Source organism: Pleurodeles waltl, chromosome 5 (assembly GCF_031143425.1).
Source record: "Pleurodeles waltl isolate 20211129_DDA chromosome 5, aPleWal1.hap1.20221129, whole genome shotgun sequence".
NCBI lineage: Eukaryota > Metazoa > Chordata > Amphibia > Caudata > Salamandridae > Pleurodeles > Pleurodeles waltl.
This window is the reverse complement of record NC_090444.1, coordinates 1,281,957,061-1,281,979,154: the sequence shown is the minus strand read 5'-3', so window position 1 is coordinate 1,281,979,154 and position 22,094 is coordinate 1,281,957,061.

Genomic DNA, 22,094 nt, shown 5'->3' with positions numbered 1-22,094 from the left:
ACAAGCAGACCATGCTTTATCCACCCCTTTATGTGGATTCTTGCCCACTTTTGTAAAAAATGTCAGCAGAGGTTGGTCAATGGAGGGAGTAACAGAAATGTTATGGGAGAGGGAGGGGCGAGGACATTCCAACTTTAATTTAGCCCTGGTTTGTTTGTCCAAAGGACAGTTAATTTTGGCTGAAACATATTGGGCAACATGGTCAGCAGGCACCCACTCAGTAGAGTTGGGATGAAGGATGTGGGAAGGGTCAAACATCAGGAAACCTTCAGGGTCAAGAAGAGGGGTAGGAGTTGAAACATCCAAGGAAGATATCCTGGGTTTCTTTAAAGGAGGGGGAGAAAAAGAACTATTGTCCCCGTTGTCAGAAAAATTGGAATCAGAGTCCAAATCAGGAATGTCGTCATCGGTGTCAGGGATGGACGAGATAATCAGAGGGGAGATAATATTTTTTTGATTTAGATTTATGTTTTAAACTAGGTTTCCCGTAGTCCAAATTTTTATACTCTATACGCCTTATGAGGAACCGTGTCCTCTGCCACATGTGAGGACACCTCACTTTTGTTTTGCGCTAATTTTCTTAGTTTTTGGGGGTTTTTATGGGGAGAAAGGCACTGACCGCATTCCCCCGCAGCCTGGGCCGACATAGATCTGGAAATCATGTCTGAAAACGATGATTCCAGGTTTTTAGAAAACTTTTGGATTGAAGAGGACTCTGCCTGCTGAACAGAAGATTTAATAAAGGCAGTGAGCTCCTGCCTAATATCCTCAGCAGCATTATGCTGTAAGGGAGAAGAATGTGTTTCCATAATAAAGATAAACTAAAAACCCAGGTTAGGAAGGGGTTAAAAAAGTAACCGGCCTTGAACAGCCCAAGCCCCGCTTATGGGCGTCGCCTATGACTACGAAACTGTGAGGCAGACGGCCATAGCATGCAGGAGGAGAGGCAGCAACACGAATGAGTGTTAAGAATGACGAGCACCCTGTCTGGGAGTCAGTGTAAGCGGAAATAGGATTGTTGAAGTAAAAAACGGGAGCGACCGTGCATAAGCGCTAAGGAGAAGCAAAACGAAACTCGACGTTTCCTCAGATGCGGCGAGAATGGGAGCCGCATGAGGAAACGTCGGGTTGCTTTGAGGAAAGACGCGGGAGGCCGTGCGTGCAAGAAAAACATGCAGCAACCTGCCGACTGGGGCGGAGAGAGCAATTAAAACAGGAGTAACACCAGATATGCAATAAATTATGAGAAATATACAGCAAATAAGCTTATATTAGCATAAATAACAAATATGAAGAGAACACGTAAGCATAAAGGGTACTTAACTTGACTGCGAGCAGCAAGAAAAGAGGGCTGTTCACAGTCAAGTGATGTCATAATACCCTTGTATGCATTGTGATTGGTGTACACTGTTCTGACTATGTTTTTATTCCCATTGACTCTTGTTCTTTTGCCTTCTGGGAATCGTAGTATGTTTCTTGACTGCTGCTGTTTATTAAAAGTAAGAAAAAAAATGCATAATAGGAGCCTCCGGTCTTGTCATAAAATTCAGTTACCCATAAAGAGTTTTGATAAGAGAAAGTAAAGTATAAGCATGAAGCTCTAGCATTATTGCTGGTAAGTATCCTCAGCTAAATAACAGCAAACAAAGAAATAAGCTAATATGTCAGTTTTTACTGCTCAGGCCACTTAATGCCACAGTTGGAGTTTAAGAGGTGTAGGTTAACCCCACAATTGCTGGGCCTTCCACACCTGTTAGTGCTGAGCCCTTTTTTGGCTATTAAGGGTAGGTATTGGTTAGGGCTCCATAACTTTTTTCACATAAGATATCCATGCCAAAAGTACACCCTATTTTCCGAAATCCTGAAAATTCTAAAGGTACACAGGGTTTGTGGATTGCCCTAGAACGGACTGAGACAAAAGGCACAATATAGCTAAATTTTAAGATTTTTGGAAAGACAGATAAAGAATGCTGCAGAAAAAAAAGTGCATGTTTATTTTGTCCTAAAACCAGCATCAATTAATAGTTTGCTGTGCTTACATTCCATTTTTTCCAGTTTTCATGAACATGTTGAGCTGATAAAACAAACTATTTTTTTACCACGGTTTTCACATTTTCCAAAGAGCTACCACATTTTTTCTATTTTTGTGCTCTCACCCTACTTCCAGTTTGCGGTGGACACAAGAGTGAAACCCATGGGTAATCCAGGAAAGCTACAGATTTTCGAATTGTGAATTTATCAAGGTTTCATAAGTGTATATCTCTTGTGGATTTCCCAAAGAAAAGAACTGTTCAAATAAAAAAATATTGAAGAAGAGTAAACAAGAAATGGCCCTTTGTGACAATGTTTTCATCTGTAACTTTTTGTCATGATAACCCATTTACAAAATCAATATATAATTCTACCAATATACCATTACATCTGCTGCACCATATGATGTATTTTCATTGTTTTCAAAGAAGAGACCAATTCATACAGTGAAGTATGTAGAGTGAAAAATGGGTATCCGGGACACCTATTTTTGAAATGAGCACAAGATATGTAGTTTAGGAGCTGTGGTTATTTGTACATCTCTGAATTTGTGGGTACCCATCCTACCATAAGATTTAGAGGATATTTTTCTAAATGTTGTCTTTCTTATACTGGCTTACACTTGAAAGGCACAAATACAGTGAAGAAAAAAGCCCAAAAAACAATATGGAAACATCACATTTTTCCACTCAAAACTGACCCTTTTTATTACAAAGTGGGTTTCTCTGGGTTTTGGACCCTAGCTCAGTCAGCACCTAGGGAAACCTAGCAAACTTGCACATATTTGAAAACTAGACACCTGGGGGAATTCATGGTGGGATGACTTGCATGGCTCTTACCGGGTTTTTTTTTCACCCGGAATTCATTACAAACCTCAAACTTTAACTAAAGAAACATATTTTCCTCACATTTCTGTGATGGAAAGTTCTGGAATCTGCGGGGAGCCACAAACTTCCTTCTACCCATCATTCCGACACGTCTTGTACATTTTGGAAAAAATAGACACATGGGGGAATTTGGGGTGGGGTGTGACTTGGGTGGCTCTCACTTATTTTCTTTTTACCCAGAATCCTTTGCAAACTTGACTAAACAAACATAATTTCCTCACATTTATGTGACGGGATGTTTGGAATCTGTCGAGAGCCAAAAATCTCCTTCCACCCACCATTCCCCCATGTTTCCTGCTGGAAAGGACATATCGCTTGTGTGGGTATGCTTAGTGCTTGCATAATGAAAAAGCCCATAATGCAACATGGATACATCACATTTTTCCACTCAAAACTGACCTGTTTTTTGATAAGTGGGTAGTTGTGGATTTTGGGCCCTAGATCAGCCGCCACATAACAAAGCCTAGCAAACTTGCACATTTGAAAAACCCAACCCACCTGGGGGTAACTGTGTGGGTGACTTGCATGGCCCTCACCAAGTTTTTTGACCCACAATCCCTTGAAAACCTCAAACCTTGACTAAAAAACACACTTTCCTCACATTTCTGTGATGGAAAGTTTTGGAATCTATGGAGAGCCACACACTTCCTTCCACCCAGCATTCCGCTAAGTCTCCTGATAAAAATGGCACATCATTTGCTTGGGTAAGCCTAGTGCCCATGACAGGATTTAGCCAAAAAAGCAACATCGATACATTACAATTTTTCTCTCAAAACGTACCCTTTTTTCCACATTGTACAGCTGTGGATTTCGGGCTCTAGCTCAGCTGCTACCTAGGCAAATCTAGCAAACATTCACAGTTCTGCTAGACATCTAGAGGGAGCTATGGAGGAGACTTGTGAAAGTCCTGCCATGTTTTTTTTAAACCAGAATCCCTTGCAAATTTCAAACCTTGACTAAAAAATACATTTTCTTCACACTTCTGTGATGGAAAGTTCTGTAATCTTTGGAGAGCCACAAACGTCTTCTACTCAGTATTACCCAGAATCTCTTGATAAAAATGGTACCTCAGATACGTCGGTAGGCCTACTACCTGCAACAGAAAACTGCACAAAATGGAACATGAATACATCATATTTTTCCACTCAAAACTGAACCTTTTTTTCCCAAAGTGGGCAGCTGTGGATTTTCAGCCCTAGCTCAACCACACCTGGGGGAACCTAGCAAACCTGTACATTTTTGAAAACTAGATGGGTGAGAGAGCCAAGGGGTATGTGACTTGCATGGCTCTTTCTACGTAATTTTACCCAGAAACCCTTGCAAAACTCAAACTATGGTGTAAAACACACATTTCCTCACATTTCTGTGATGGAAAAGTGTGGAATCTGCGGGACTCCACAAATTTCCTACAACTCTGAGTTACCACATGTCCCTCAAAAAGAATAGCAGCCCTTGCGTGGGGACTCCCAATTACCTCGGTTTGATCCATTCCTATTGTGAGCGCTAGGTACAACCACAAAAGTAGGGCATCATTTGATAAGCACAAGTGGGACGAAACTGCGTTTTAGGAATTTTGTGGATTCCTGCAGATTCCGGAAGTTTTTATGTCAAAATATAAAGAAAATACTTTATTTCAAGCAAAGTTTGACGCTTGAAGGGCATTGTGGGAAACAAAACCTTGAATTCCCAAGTTGCGTAGTTTTTAAAAAATATCTGTGATTGGTAATTTTCCATGGGGGTCAGCTGAGGACAGCCCCAAATTCCCCAGCCACCCATATTGCTAATTTTGTCACATAATGCTTTAGGGCCTTTTGTGTCACGGTCTCTTGGCCCACCCACACAAGTAAGGCACTGTTTTTATCAGAAGACTCGGATGAATGGTGTGTGGTTGGAAATGTGTGGCTCCCTGCAGATTCCAGAAGTTGTCTTCACAGAAATGTGAGGAAAATGTGTGTGTTTTAGTCAAAGTTTGAGATTTACAGGGAATTGTGTGTAGGAAAATGGTGTGGGATCTATGTGAAGCACACCACTTTGGACTCCCAGCTATCTAGTTTTTAGGACTGTCTGGGTCTAATAGGTTTTCCAGGTGGCAGCTTACCCAAGTCCAAAAAGTGAAGCCAATCATCATTTCAATTGGGATGATATTAGGCGTTAGCCAAACTCTCCAGGTCCATACATAAAAACAGCACTTTAAAAAATTGAATGTCCTTTTGCTTGCTATCGGGATGGGATGCTTTAATATGCAGGGGAGCAGAAAGACTGCTGAGATATTAGAGGTGAGGGTGAGGGTGGGGCCAAATGTTAGGATGAGCCAGACACACCCCACTATTTTATAAAAGAAATTGTATTCATCTCATACAGTGGGCTTTCTATCCCCAGGGACAAAATGGGGGCACACCTCCTGTCTGTCCCTGGGAAGGAAAAAAGACTGCTTTGTCCCATTTGGGGTTGGGTGTGGCCAATTCAACAGTCCAACACACACTGCTCTTTCATTTGCCCCAAAGGAAAAGCCCCTGGTGTCAGGTAGATTCCCCCACTGGGGCCTAGTGGGCTTTCTACCCCTTTGAGGGCAGAATGAGGGTGAATACCCTATCCATTCCCCAAGAGGGGAAGAAAGTATATGGAGTCCTGGAGTGGGAGGAGAGCATGGGTCCGTGCCCAAGGGTGCTGCTCCCCCCTCAAGTATATTGCATGAATAAAGTCCCTAGTGTCTAGTGGGCTTTCTGCCCTCCCCAAGGAAAGGTTGGGATAATCGTCCTCATCCTCCCTTGGGTGGACAAAAAGCTGTCTGCTTTTGTTGCTGGATCAGTGGCATTGTTATGCCTATGGTGGGCAGCCACTAACCCTACCATTTAAAGAAACTCCCTGGTGTCTAGTGGCCTTTCTGACCCCCTAGGGACAGATTGGGGGTAATCACCCCAATCTGTCCCCCCAAGGGTGGCAAAAAGACTGTTGGGACATTTATTCATGGTGTGGAGATGGCCATGCTTATTGTGGGCAGCCCATCTTTCTATATTTAAAATAAAATGCGCTTGTGACTAGTGGGTATTCAGCTCCCCTAGGGAGATTACCTTCATCTGCCCCGGGAGGGGGGGCAGAAAGAATGTCTGTTCTGTTTTGCAGACATGGGGCAGTCCCTATATTTCTTTAAATCATTCCCTGGTATCCAGTGGGCTTTCTGCCCCCTCCAGGGGGCAGATTGGGAGTAATTAGCTGTATCTGCCCCACAGGAGGGGTAGGAAGACTGATGTCTAATTTAGTTGTGGTGGGAGCACGGTCACCCATATTTAAAAAAAAAAAAAAAAAACTTTCTCTGGTGACTAGTGGGCTTTCTGCCACCCATGGAGGCAGATCAGTTGTAATTATTTGCAAATTTTAATTTTATGATATATATATATATTTTTTATATATCATTGAGCATACATTTTACCTCTGTTATTTTTGTAGCTATTGAATTATGTATATAGGTAGCTACACCTTCAGAATGATGGCCCAACAGGTTGATGGTATTGGTGGATGGAAAAATTCTGTATAACTCTTTAACTGAGTTGGCACTATTGCTCGTGTTTCTTGTAAGCAGCTGATGTTGAATATTTTTTAGGGTTGATAGCATATCTATTTTTTGCAAGATTCCCTTGATTCCCCTGACATTCCACAAACATATGGTCAGTGGCTTGTTCTGTTTATTGGTGTTATTATTGCTACTAGGGCCTACAGTGTGGGGCATTCGAGAGCTAAACCCATGTCTCCCTGATTGGTTCTTTGGGTTCCATGCACCATAAAACTATCTCTTCCCTTTGTGGTGACATTTTGACCCAGATAGGGCCAGATAACCTCCGCACAGCCTTTAGATCCTTTTAGTATTGTGGCATTGTGGTTAGTTTTGGTGCAAGTAGGACTTTTACACTTCTGTTGGTGCAGCAAGTTGAATTGTGACTCTTCAAAGACTGGAGGATATTTTACTGGGGATACATGGACTACTTTATCCCCTATTTGTCAAGTTGTTCCATGCTGTCTTTTAGGGCTGAGGTGAATAGTTTGTTGGAAAAGGTGACAACGGAGTGTTCATTCTGTTTTCCTTCCTGTGGTAATGAAAAGGCAATTTCTGCTATGTCTTTTCTGCAAATCTGTTGGAGACTGGAAAGGGCTTTGCAAAGTTTTATGATGTTGCCCCTGTTTAATATAGCTTCTTCCCAATGTGAATGATACTCTGAGCACAGTATGCCAGCTGTTTTATAGATCTCTATGGTGTGAATTTCTGGATTGTCCGGTATCATTATCCTGTGATTTGAGGTGGGGACCTGTTGAGGGGTAATATTTGCCAGGATTCCGGTCCCCTTGCATGTACTTATTATTACGGGTGAAGTCAGTTGAGTATTGGGCTGAGTGATGATGGTCAGTGATGTTTCAGTTATGATTGGGTACGTTCCCTGATCATGGGCAGTTAACTGGAATCTGGTGATTTCATCTACTACAAATGTCTTTTTCTTGGATGCAATTGAAACACTAGACGTTGACTTTATGCCCATAGCTGTGTGGTCTGTGTATTCTTAGGCCTTGATATTCTGAACTTTGCAATCTTGTCGACTGAGAGTGTGTATGGCGTTTGAGGAATTTTAAGTTTTTGTCATTTGGAATTGGGAATGCAACTATGGGAGCTGAATCCCAATATCTTTCTGACCCCAATATCTTGCACACCCCAAATTTTACCTTGGACAGTCCAGCTCCAGAGTCTCTTTCATTGATTTAACAACAAGAGACTACCCTCCTCTTCCCATCAATATATGGCAGCATTATAAACAAGTTAACAGAGTTCATAAAATTGAGACCACTTAGAAAATTGAGTTCTACTTCAGAATTAAAATTTAGAGAGGTTTAACTCAAACTGTTAATTAACAACACAGAACATAATGCACAGATTCCAATGTAGGCTCGATTACAAAATACAAAGTCACAAAGTCAAAATAAACCCTTAGCTTAAAAATTGAATCTTTCAGATTGTAAGTGACAGACTCTTATAGAGAACTAACGGCAAGTGAGTAAAGGAGAGTCTCAAAATAATCGATAGAGTCTCAAGAGGAAAAGGAGTAGTTATCCCCAATCCCTAAAAAAGATTTTGATATGCATTTTATGCATAACAATTAGTAAAACTGCGGATTCATATGGTATTATCACTGTTAGATCGTATTGGCAAATCACAAAATATTTATTTTCCTATTTGCGACAAATTGGATTGTTGATTGACTGGGATGTAAGCCCTGTTCAAACAACAGCCACAATCCCTTGCAGGGTGAATCACAAAAAGTCACTGAATTAACCTGTGTGTAACCTTGGGTAGCTTGGTACAAAAGCAGTCAGGCCTAACAGTGTAAAGAATTTATGCAGCACACAAACAGTAATAACGTGAAAACACAAAACAAGAACAATTCCACCTCAATTTAGAAAAATAGAACACATTTTAATAAATGACTTACACCAAAACAACAAACATCTAATCAGTAGAACTGGAGTTATGAATTTTTAAATCTTTTAGTAAAATCTATTGCCCAAAAGATCAAAATGCCACACTCAAACAGCTAGTCACACAAGACCGGATCTAAGTCGAAAAATTTGGCTGACTGCAAAGGAGTGCAGGTTGGATAAAAAGCTAATCAGTAGAATTGGAGTTATGATTTTTTAAAGTTTCAGGTTCCAAATAGTGACTAAAAAAGAAAGCGCCAACTGCTGACATCTGGTCGCACTAGACTGGGGCAAAGTCAAAAATCAAGGCTGGCAGGTACCAGCGCTGTTCGGATACACAAAGTGGATTTGGCCGTGTCAGTGCTTATGTTTGGACGTAGATATTTTTTGAAGAAAAAGTATATGAAAAGGTAGACGTTGGGGGGCAGGGCTGCAAAGGTGTCTGAGGAGGGAGGGTCATCGTCAGATAGCCATGGAACAGAGCCATGGTGAAGATTTTTATCTTCGGACTTAGCTGTTGAAATAGAAGTCAAAAAAATTCTGTGGGACAAAGCAAGAGGGTGTAGCCAAAGACAGTTCCTTAAGGTCTGATACCTCTTTTGCAAAGGACCACTGAAAAAGATTTGCTGCTGTGGAGAGGAATGTAGTGAGAGAAGGCACAAAGTCAATTTGACCCGCAATGTACCTCAGGGGGTTAGGCGAGCAGGTTGATCCTGGTCTCATCCTGATTCTCAGATCACTTTTTGGCCAAATGTTGTCTCATCATCAAATCCTGTTGCTGATATTCTGTATGTTGTTACTGAATTCCTGGTTTGTCTTATACTAATCTGTTTAAATTTCTTCAGGAGGTTCAGCTACCCTAAGTTATTTTGAATCTCTACAGTATTGTTTTGAGATTTGTTGACATTAACCTGAGTGTTAATTTTAAATAAAATCCTTTACCTTTATTTTGGAATTGAGTTTTCATTGTTTTGCCACTGTAAATTTCTGATGATTGATTGTTAACTAACTTCCTAGTTAGCCCTTTGCAGGGAATAAAAGAGCTGTTGATCTCAAAGAAAAAAGCATACAAATGCTCCTTCACTGTCATATGCAACATTAACATCACTGATTCACACTCAGAATTTGTCACCCGAAATTTCACACAATGATGATATATAATAGCTTGTCATGATGGAGATATCTGGTTGACTTCTTTCTAATTTCTGAGTATTATAGTTATGACTTCATGGCCCATGATCGGCTTTGTGGATGTACAACGTTTCAACATGTGCTGCAAACATTAGGGGGCATATTTTTACTTTTTGGTGCAAAACTGCACTAATACAGTTTTGCACCAAAATGTTTAGCATCGTCTTGCGCCATTCCTGAGCACCAGCCGAGCACAATATTTATGGAATGGTGCAAGCCGGTGCAAAGGGAGGGCTAGCGTAAAAAAAAAAAGACGTTAGCCGGGTGGGGCTAGTGGTATAGGAGAAGGGAGTTTTGCACCAGAAAATGATGCTAGGCTAGTTAGAGTAAAGAAATTACTCTAACCATTTTAGTGTCATTTTCTGACGTAAAACCATCCATACCACATGACCCGAATGGCCAACACAGGGGACCAGTGTCCCCTGTGCATGGGCAATGCACCCTGTGCCTTGCAGGGGGCCCCAATTTGGGCTCCCGATGGCACTTTAATTTAAAAAACTAATTACTTACCTATACTTACCCTACTTGTCTGGGATGGGATCCCCCATCCTCCTGTGTCCCTCTGCTGTGAGTGAGGGTGTTCCGGGGGCTTGATGAGGGCCTTGGTTTTTGCTTTGATTTCTTTGGCAGAGCATCTTCCCTCCTGGTAAGGTTACAATCTGGCATTGAGCTTATATGCAGGGTGCATTAATGAGCTCATGTTTATAGGTTCAAATATTTTAAAAACTTTTAGGCCATTAATTCTATTTGTGATTTGTTTGACTTTTATGTAATTTTTAAAAACTATTTCCTATTCTTTTGAATAGGTTGGTGTTAGACCTGGCATCCTTGGTGTAGTTTCCCCTGCCTTTTTGCCTCTGCTTCCTGTATTTATTACTGTGTGCTGGATTTAGATTTTACTGTTTTTGGTACTCTGGGAACTTTACCACTGCTGTCCAGTGATAAAGTGCAAGTGCTCCCTGTGTAACTTGTGATTTTGATTGGATAGCCTTATTGCCATATTTGATTTACTAGTAAGTCCCTAGTAAAGTCCACTAGAGGTGTGTAGGGCCTGCAAATCGAAGGCTATTAGTGGGTCTGCACCATTGATTGTGCACCCACAGGAGTAGCCATGTAAACATTTCTCAGACCTGCCACTGCAGTGTCTGTGTGTTCAGTTTTGCACCGCCAATTCGACCTAGCAAGTGTACTGACTTGTCAGACCCAAACCTTCCCTTTTACTATATGTAAGTCAACCCGAATGTAGGCCCTAGGTAGCCCCATGGGCAGGGTTCAGTGTATTTAAAAGTTAGGACATTTTCCATGTCCTGATAGTGAAATATTGCCAAATTCAGTTTTACTATTCCAAGGCCTATCTCTCCCATAGGTTAACATGGGGATTGCCTTTAAATATCTTTCAAGTGCAGTTTCGCATAGGAAGCAGATAGAGATATGGATTTGGGCTCTCTGATCTCATAATTTAAAAATACATCTTTTGGTAAAGTAGGTTTTTAGATTGCCTGTTTGAAAATGCATCGTTCAGAAAGTGGGCATTTTCTTGCTTAACCATTCTGTGCCTCTGCCTGCCTGTAGAATCCACATCTGGGTCAGACTGACAGTTGGGCTGCTTTTGAATTCTCTCTAGACAGTAATACAAAGGGAGCTGAGGTGTTTCCTGCATCTCCTGATGAGTCTTCCTGGCCTAGAGAGGGAGGGAGGAGCTGACACCTACACTTGAAAGGGCCATGCCTGTCCTCTCACAATACAGTCTCCAACCCCCCCAGTGCATGCCTGAGGCAGGGCAAGGAAGAGGCAGGGTCGTGTGCACTACAAAGACTTTCCTTTGAAGTTTGCCTACTTCAAGAGCAGAAATGAGTATAAGTATTGGACTGCTGAACCCACAACTTTAGAACACTTCTGGATCAAGAGGAATCTTTGCAATGGAGAAGAGCTGGAGGAGGAGTACTGCCCCTTTGCTGTATGTGCTTTGCTGGGTTGGCCTACAGTTTCTGCTTCTGCTTTAGAGAGGACAAAGCCTAGACTTAGCTGTGTATCCTGCTTGTGAAGTTTCTCCAAGGGCTTGGATTGAGCATGCCTCCTGTTAAGAAGTCTCAGGGACATCAAAGGCTTCACCTACCAGCCTCTGGGTTCATTTGCTGTGGACCCTAACTCACCATGTGGTGCCTAATCCAGTTTCTTGGCCCTTGGGAGTGAAAGCTGGCCTACAAACAAGAAGAATCAGGTGCATCAACTCCAGATGACACCAGGACAGATGCTGCTGCTCAACTCTGCGAGTCTTTCTGCACCTGAAGCCATGGTCTCTGCTGGAGTGTGACGACCAAGACTGATGCCACAGACCCGATGCAGCTGCAGCCCTGCTGAAGTCCTGCAACATCAGGAGTCCCGGGTGCTGTGTCACCAATGTCCGTGGCATCCGACTCCTCTGCAGCGCTTGTAGCCCTGTGATGTGACCGCGACCCCGAGAGGTGACCAATGCTATTCATTGACCCCACCGGATCATCAGGAACCAACACCAAGTATTGATGCCTCATCACCTCCCCTGCTCTGCAGTGGGGAACAGGATCCTGTGACAGCTCACCTTCCTGATTCGGTGCACCGGCTTGTTTTGTCGTTACCAAAGGTACTGTACCTGGGGGTCCGTGGGACTCCATGACTAGTACTGCCCTCCTTGCGAGTGGTGTCAGATTGTTGGGAATGACTCTGTCAATGAGGCCGTGATAGCCCAAGTCGGTGATATTGTGTTTCTAAGCACTATATTGAAGTTTAATCTTTAAAAATTAGTATCTTTGCTTATGTATATTGGCTTTTTGTCATTCTGGTCTTTATTTACTCAGATAAATATTGGCTATTTTTCTAAACTGGTGTTGAGTGTTTTTGTGGTGTTTTCACTGTGTTACTGTATGTGTTTGAGCAAATACTTTACACATTGCCTCTGAGATAATCCTGACTGCTTGTGCCAAGCTACCAAGAGGATGAGCAGGGGTTATCTGAGATGTGTATCTCGCTTATCCTGACTAGAGTGTGGGTCTCTGCTTGCACAGATAGCAAACTGACAGCCAAGCAGACACTCCATTTTTAACAGTTGGGATATATAAGTTCTTCATTCCTGCTCTTTTTCTGTGAAATGTGATTGGTTGTCACCTTAGTAGCAATCCTGTGTGTTTTTTGAGGGAGCCTTTATTCCTTTCTTCGAACCTGAATTTATCTATTGGACAGCTGCTTACTGCTTCGTCATTTGCTAATTTTGGCAGCTTTTTTACAGTTCGAAACTGTAGCAGCAGGTAATTCAGTTTTTATGTTTAGCGTTACTGTATGCAGTATGTCTGGTAAAGTGACTATTTCACCTATAATTGTGGTACATGGACAGCAGGCTTTCATTTTCGTGTATTTATATTAGACTTAATATAGTGAAATATTTAGGTTTCTCAATTGACATCAAAAGACGTGATGTATTTTGCCAAAGTTTGTAAAACCAAATCTGTGTCTCCAATTCATCATAATGTAGTTGTACAGCATTCGCTATTGATGTCAGTGCGGCAACCAATGATTGCCACCATATGGGGCGGGGAGTCAAGTCAGCTTGAAATCATGAGCCTTGACACACTGAGGGTTATCTGAGGTTAACTTCTCGTAGTTGACGGAAACCGCTTTTTCCAAGTGGGTGTTGTTTTGATTGCCACCAGTTACAGTAGCTAAGTCAATTTATTTACGGGTGGAACCAGTTTCTGCCACTTGGGGCAGCCCACAGATATTCACCTAATTGATCAGGCCATCGTGTGGGTCCCAGCCCTATAGAGACCAGTTCTGACCCTGATCCAATAACCATAGTCCAGCCTGAACTGCCATGCCAGGTCCTCCTGAAATGGAGCACGAGCAACCCTGGACAAGTTTTGTTGTGATAGAGGCTCTACAGCCAATCGTAGTTTGGCTCCAGTGGCACAGTGAGTATGGAACATGTATATGGGCATACTTTTGGCTCATTCGGGCATTACTTCAAACACACAAAGGGTGATGGAGGAATGTTTCCAGTAAGTCTAATCACTGGCAATCTCCAGCACTGGTGCACACACGTCTAGTGTGTGTGTGTGATGTATAGCATACGTTTTATATTGGAAGGGTGCCCTTCCAGCATACAAAAACTGTGAATGTTTCATACATTGGATGTCTGTGTACAGTTTGTGAAATGTTAGGAATAATTAAAACATTTCTATTTCTAAAGGCCTGCCTCATGCAGGCATTATTTTTGGTGCAATGTCTGTCTACCAATTTTATTATATAGCGCTTTGTTTAAAAAACCATGGGTGGTAGCATTGGGAAGCCCTGTACCACACATACAGCAACCCCTTGACGTAGAATAATACAAAGCAGAGCAAAGCGTTCTTTGCTTTACATTAGGGCTACTTTCCAATGCGAACAAAATTCTGCACAGGAAAGTAAATACTTTATCAATACTTTGCAGCCCTTTGCGTGGCTTTGAGTGGCGCAAATTCTTGAAAACACAGCGGCCCATATTTATACTTTTTGACGCTAAACTGCGCTAACGCAGTTTAGCGTCAAAAAGTTTTGCGCCGGCTAACGCCATTCTGAAGCGCCATGCGGGCGCCGTATTTATTGAATGGCGTTAGCCGGCGCAAGCAGACCGGCGCTGCCTGGTGTGCGCGAGAAAAACCACGTACACCAGGCAGCGCCGGCGTAGGGGGAAAATGGCGCATGGGCGTCTTAAAATGGGGCAAGTCAGGTTACGTCGAAAAAATCGTCGTAACCCGACTTGCGCCATTTATTTTCGACGCCCATCCCCCATCAACATGACTCCTATCATTGTAAAGATAGGAGTCATGCCCCCTTGCCCAATGGCCATGCCCAGGGGACTTCTGTCCCCTGGGCATGGTCATTGGGCATAGTGGCATGTAGGGGGGCACAAATCAGGCCCCCCTATGCCAAAAAAAATTATTAAAAAAAAAAAAAAAAAATACTTACCTGAATGTCCCTGGGGTGGGTCCCTCCAGCCTTGGGTGTCCTCCTGGGGTGGGCAAGGGTGGCAGGGGGGGTCCCTGGGGGCAGGGGAGGGCACTCTGGGCTCATTTTGAGCCCACTTGTCCCTTAACGCCATGCCTGACCCAGGCGTTAAAAAGCGGCGCAAATGCGCCGTTTTTAGCCACGCCCACTCCCGGGCGTCTCTTTTGCCCGGGAGTATAAATACCACGTAAAGGCCTGGGAGTCATTTTTTAGACGGGAACGCCTCCCTTGCATATCATTAACGCAAGGAAGGGGTTCACGCTAAAAAATGACGCACATTCCGGGAACTTTGGCGCTATTCGCCTCTAACGCCATAGTATAAATATGGCGTTAGTTGGCGTTAGTTTAGCGTCGAATTTGCGTCGAAAAAAACGACGCAAATTCGGCGCAAACGGAGAATAAATACGGCCCTGCATCTTGCTGTACCTTGAGCCCAAACGTTTTGTTGTCCTATATACGTGAACGGAATTATAAAAATAATCATATTTAATGAATGGTAATAAGGGCATAGCCATAAAGGATCTGAGTAAATGATGACAAACCAAAAGCATTAACTGGTTATTTGTGATATGCTTCATAAAAGGGAATGTATCTAATAAAACACTCCAAGGAATTTACTGTTGACTGATTTAACGTGCAATACCACCCAGCAGCAATAGAGGGCGATATTACTCCAGCAGTAAGAAGTTATCAAGCAAACTGAGAACAATTATGCTGCACTGGAAAGAATTACATGAAAAACACAGAACACAGCATCTCCGTGCACCTGATCTGAGTGCAAACGTTTAGTGGTGAAGTAACTTCGCTTAAATGAAATCATGGGAATAACATATGGTTAAAAATTAGGAGAGTGTGTTTTTTATTGATTTTTGATAGGAAATCTCACACCCTTCTCTGCAATGGCATTTGGTGATATTGACGCTGCTCCTTTACTAGAAATGAGTATTTATTGTGCTCATGGCCACTTGATTAGGAAAGGGAAAGACATATTTTCTTCCAGAAACGCGCACATATTTTCTTAAGAAAAGTTTATTACTTGGCAGTTTCTGAATACTACGTACATATTAATACTGAATGAAAATGCGTATTACTTACAAATTTTAAGCCAATTGTGCACTTTGTTAGTGATACAATCCTGTCATAAATGATTCCTAGGGAAGCTTGCAACGGGTCATTTTTTATACACGTTCAGACTTCTACCACTCAGTGCTATAGTTACTGCTGTAAGCCAGTTACATTGATTTTTTACTTACAGCTGAGCACACGTTTTTCATGCGAAGAATTAAAGAATGCCTTGTGAACATTTAAGGTAAACTACATTTCAAAGACATTTGAAAACCTATGCATTGCATAAATGTCTGCAACTCGAAAATCTGTGGTTTGCCTTTACATCCCGGTCTCGAGATTGCCATTTTTTCCTAGGGAAGTAGAAGATATTGACGTGCACGGACTTTCAGTCAGCGTAGATTCTTATTCGTTAGCTGCACCGTCGCCAATTAGTGAGATACCCCGGTGACGTCTTTATTGGTGTGTTTGACCCTCAGTTCATCCTCGGTGACGCTGCAACACGCGACTATGCGATAATGATACGACGCAGAACTTTACAACAAGCGTGATATAGAATAAAGTGTACACGACATACACCGCCCGGGTGTGCCTTTTGGACCTGCGGCCTCGCATCCTCTTTGCCAACTGTTCCCTTTTGGAAAAGAGGGGTCACAACGAGAAGAACGTAAACTGCGTCAGAGTGTAGTGTTGAGCCAGTGATGTAACTGGTCGGCGGCACTACCATTAATTAAAGAGATGGTCGACGGGAGGTCGGTCGGTCCCCCTCTTTGTGGTGTGAAGTGTTATGGCCCCAGAGTCACGTGGGGCAATGATTCAAAATAAAGGAGGACATTGTGGTGCATTGTGTGGTATGGGCCTTAGCAATAGTATAGAAGCACGAACCACACATTCCCATGTAGCGACCAGAAGATAGCCTCCTCTGGCTTTTTATTCACTCCTATACTCCGTCACGAGCATAACATGTGCTATAAAACCGCCCCTCCCCTATCGTTTATCATGGGCGAGCCCATGATGAACATAACATTCCTCCCCAAACCAAACAAAATAAAAAATAAAAAAACATTAAAAAAAATCATGACACCACTGCTGAGCAAAAAAAAAAAAAAACAAAGAAAATTGACAACTTTAGCAATTAGTCCAACACAAATCCCTGCAGTTTTCAGCAGGCGGGGTCAACAGGAGGGAGAGTGAGGAAGTGAAGGGTTTAGAGTGACCACCTGGCATTGAGGCAAATTCTGGACAGGACTGTAAAAAATTCAGGACAAAGGGTCAAAATTCAGGACAAAAATTCAGGACAAAGGGTCAAAATTCAGGACAAAAATTCAAGAAAGAACGTCAGTTTTACAGACACACCCAAGATAGGCCATATCCCATTACGTTATCAGTGCATTTATTTACTAATTTTTATCATAGCACTATATATTGACTGTGGTCTTTTTGTGACTGCCTCCTTGTATGCTACATTCAGGAGTCACATTACATCCTCATTCAGTAGTAAATTAATGCCCTTCAGCACTGCTTCTAGGCCATCACCCCCTACCCAAATCTACCCAATCTTTCTTGAAGAGAAAGTAACAGCAACATTTTGATTATGATTCTGAACATTTTAACCACTTAAGTGCGGGCGTCCCAACAGGGAGGGGGTTAAAAATACTCCGGTGCAATGCACCGGAGGATGTTTATTTTTTATTTTTTTCCCGTAGGAGACGTGGAACAACTTCCGCGTCTCTATCCCGCCCCCCTCCCGCCCCTTTGTGATGGCGCGCTGACGTCACTGTTTTTCCCCACCGGAGAAGAAGAGAATCAGGTAAGCGTTCTCTTCCTCTCTGGTGGGGAAAAAATGGCCAAAACGGCCTCCCCAGATGCCAGTGAGGCATTGATGGAAAGGGAAGGCTATCCCCTTTCCATCTATGCCTCCCTGGCACCGTTTCCTGGCCATGGATCGCAGCGCGGCTGCGATCCATGGCCAGGAAACGCCCCTAGGCACCAGGGATCTTCTTTGGGGGGGTCGGCCCCCTTGTAAAAGGGCCACCCCCCCGGGGGCATTATTTACTAATCGGTACTGTTTTGGGGGGCGATCGCGCCCCCCACATTTAAAAAAAACACAAAAAGAAACACAAAAATGAAAAACAAAATGGCGGGGTCGGCCCTCAGAACACGGGCCGACCCCTGGGGGTAAAAAAAAAAATCTAGTTTTCCCTGGGGGGGCCGATCGCCCCCCCCAGGGTAAAAATTGTGAGAAAAACCAAAACAAAAAACAAATTGTTGGTGGTCAGCCCTTAGGGTGACCATCTATGGGGCCATTTCTTTTTTTTTTATACATCAGTGCTTTGCCAAGGGCAAGCACACATGTATGAAAAAAAAAGTTATGTAAAATTAGTGTCTTGTTTTCTCTCTCTCTCTCTCTCTCTCTCTATATATATATATATATACATATATATATTTTTTTTTCAGGTCGAGCATTGCAGTGCCCATGCGCTGCTTTTCTGACTTATTGGTGTGTATCTGGGCTTCTAACAATGCCCACCTCACTCCCACAACTACCACTCGTTCGTGGGCTTGCACTTCAAAAATCCTTTGATTACATTGGTAAATGGTTTACCTTTGTCCCTCCTTGGGGAGGTTTTGTTACCGCCTTGGCCATCGCCCCTGGTACATGGCTAATTGCAACTTTGCTGTTACGTTTAACTGCAAGCAAACTTCTTTTCCTTTTGTGTATCTCTTCACCTGATGCTCATGGTGGCCGTGGCGCTGTGAATCGGCTCTCTTATCTGAAAGTGTTTAACTTTCAATTTTCAATTTATGTGGCAAGAAAAGTTGGGTTAGGAGTTTATAACGCTAATAGCTCTAACTCGAGCAGATGCGAGACCCATTTCATTGTAAATGCTTGTTTTTCTTTTGGGTGTTGTTTTCTGGGAGCCACAATTGGCCCCCCAGGGAAACCACACATATACATAAAAGTTATATATATAATATCTATATATATCTATATATATATATATATATATATATATATATATATATATATATATATATATATATATATATATAATAATGACGAACAATTTCACTGCACTCCACGAGGACCGTGATCAAGACTCCTTGGTGAGTCGAAATGCTGATGGTTATTGACTGCAATAAAATACATGTTTATTTGTACCTCGTGGAGTGCGGTGAAATCTTTCGGCATTACATAATTTCGAGATTGGCAGTGGAGTGCGCCGCCCAGCAACCCTTCAACCACTTTGTTTCTAAACATATATATATATATTATATATATATGCAACACACATTGGTTAAAAGATTGTTGCGCAGCACACTCCACTGCCGGTGCTCCGTGATGGAGGAGAGCAACCTCCAAAATATTTTGTGAACAAGAATCTCACCGCACTCCACGAGGTTCAAATTGACATGTTTTATTGCAAGTATAAAAAATGAAAGAAAAGAGGGACTCATTTACTGTGATCAAGACTCCTTGAGAGTCGAAACGCATACGTGGCTGTTGCTTGCAATAAAAGATGCCAATTTGAACCTCGTGGAGTGCGGTGAGATTCTTGTTCACAAAATATATATATATATGCATGCATGCATGTCTTTTCTGTAGTGGCAGTTGCCATAAAGTAGCGCAGATGGTTTATTGTCCTGCTGCAAAGGAGATACATTTATATGTATTTAGCTGAGTGAATTAGTAAAGGCAAGCGTTACCTGCACTTTAAAACAAATGTTATGCCAGGGGACTATGGAGATATGAGTGGCACTTTTGCTGGGTAGTACTGAGGGAATTAGAAGAGGAGGTAATGGGAGGCAGAGCACCAAAAATGACTGTTGCATTGGGTGTGTGGTAAGGTGAAGTAATATATTCTTTTTTGTTTTTTTCAGTGTTTTCAGAGAATCTGCAGAATTGGAGAAGAAGCGAAGGTAAGGTGATGACATTTCCTATTATACACAACAAACATACCCACAAGCAATTTTGTGACTATCTGCCTTCTACGTAGGCTAGTAATTTAGAGGGACAGTTTATCCAGTAGCAGAGATGGAGTCTCGTTGGATGACTGCTGATCAAGCCCTAACTTGGGTTATGGAGGACAATTCTGATGTAGGCTCAGAGACTGAGACAGCAGACAGCAGACACTGAGACAGCATCTGAGGGAGAGGACAATGGGGCAGATTCTGGGAGTGATTTTTCAGTCGGCGGAGTCCCATCCGACGCCACCTCTTCCAGTGAGTCTGAAGGAGACAATGACTACATCCGTGCTGTCCCTTCGCAAGCACATTCTGGGCAGCGGGACCACATTGGGTTAGCCGAACGCAGAGAGCACATACTTGCGGCCGCAAGCACAGAGAGAGTGCTCTCTTGGCAGCCCCCCTGTTTAGTACAGCCCCAAATTCCACCTTTTACTGGTGACGCTGGATGTAAAGTTGATACGGCTAACTTTTTGCCAGTCGACTACATCTATCTATTTTTGGATGTTGACTTCCTTCAGAAAATTGTGCAGTAAACAAATTTGCATGCAGACCAATTTCTGAGGGAGCGCGGAGGCACGCTAGGGCCCCGTTCTAGGGCACGCCAGTGGACTCCCACTTTGCTGGCGGAGTTGAAGATATTTTTGGGCCTTACGCTCAAAATGGGGTTAGAGCAGAAACCCACCTTACAGTCCTACTGGACGACTCGCACGGTTTGGGTAACTCCCATCTTTGCACCATACAGGAGCGGAGATCGTTTTTTGCTACTGCAGCGCATGCTGCATTTCAATGACAGTTCTGCTGCATTGCCCCGGGACCATCCAGATCATGACAGGTTGTTCAAAATTCGGCCTGTCGTGGAACATTTGTCTGCCAGGTTTCCAGAGATCTATACTCCTGAAAAGAATATAGCAGTCGATGAGTCCTTGATCCTGTACAAAGGACGGCTGCTTTTCAGACAGTACATTGCGAGCAAAAGAACTCGCTATGGCATAAAGCTGTACATGCTGTGTGAGAGCTCTTCTGGCTATGTGTACAGCTTGAGAGTGTATACAGGGAAGGATTCTACTCTAAACCCTGTAGGTTGCCCTCCCACGTTAGGGGTCACAGGTAAAATTGTATGGGAACTTGTCCAGCCACTTCTTCACAAAGGTTATAACCTTTATGTGGACAATTTCTATACAGGAGTAGAGCTGTTCAATGAGCTCTACAAAGCTGGCACTGTGGCCTGTGGTACAGTTCGTTGTAACCGCAAAGGATTCCCGCAGGAGCTTGTTTGCAAGAAGCTCCAGAAATCCCAGAGTACTGCATTGCGTTCTAATGAACTGCTTGCAGTCAAGTTCCTAGATAGGCGTGATGTATACGTGCTCACTACAATTCATGATGAGAGCACTTCTCCCATCACGGTTTGGGGTCAGATGGCCGAAGTCCACAAGCCCATTTGTATACTTGATTACAATAAGTACATGGGCGGAGTGGACAAGAACGACCAGGTTCTTCAACCATACAATGCGTGTCGTAAAACTCGCACTTGGTACAAGAAACTGTTTATCCACCTGATTCAGATGGCAATATATAATGCGTATGTTGTTTACCATCAGACAACCACAGGAAGACTCATGACTTTCCTTGACTTCCAGTTGTCTGTAATTGAAAGCCTCACTGCTGTTACAGAAGAAGCAGCAGCCTCCACCTCATATGTTCTGGAGGATGTGGCAAGGCTGCAGGAGCGACACTTTGCTGATCGCATTCCTAAAACACCCAAAAAGGATCGTCCATGCCGTCGCTGTAAAGTGTGCACGAAGCATGGAAAGCGGCAGGAGAGTCGGTATTACTGTCCCCAGTGTCCATCAGAACCAGGCCTCTGTATCCCTACTTGCTTTACGTTGTATCATACTAAAGCAAAGTTCTGGGAAATCGACTGAGGTTGAGCTGCCGTTGGGTAATCCTTTCAGTGGCAGTCCATGGATACCGAATGTCCATGGGCTACTGCTTCGTTAGGCAAGGAGCCACAGAATTTTACTTCATCATGGACTTCCTTTTGGACTGCTTTAGAGCTAAATCCACCGTCAGAACGTGGTCGGTGTTCTGTTCAATTAACATGAATTATATTCCCCCTTTTGCATATACTAGTGGACAGAACATATGCCACATTGCCACGGAGTACCCTTTCTTCACCAGCATGTCTACCTTACTTTCAACGGTAGATATGCTCTCTCAGTTCGAGGAATCACTTTGTACAGCATACTTGGAAACCCCCAACTTGCATCCACAAACTAGTATAGGTTCACTTGGCAATTATACAGGATTAGCCAGGACTCTGATGAGAACTGAGACATGAATGGGTAAGGAAAGCTTATGGTAGGACTGCCTTCACAGGGTTATTGCAGCACAGGTAGAAGGCAGATAGTAAAGGTAGTACAGATGTACATCATCTACACCTATGGATTCAAACCCATTGGTGCCATCCCAGCACTG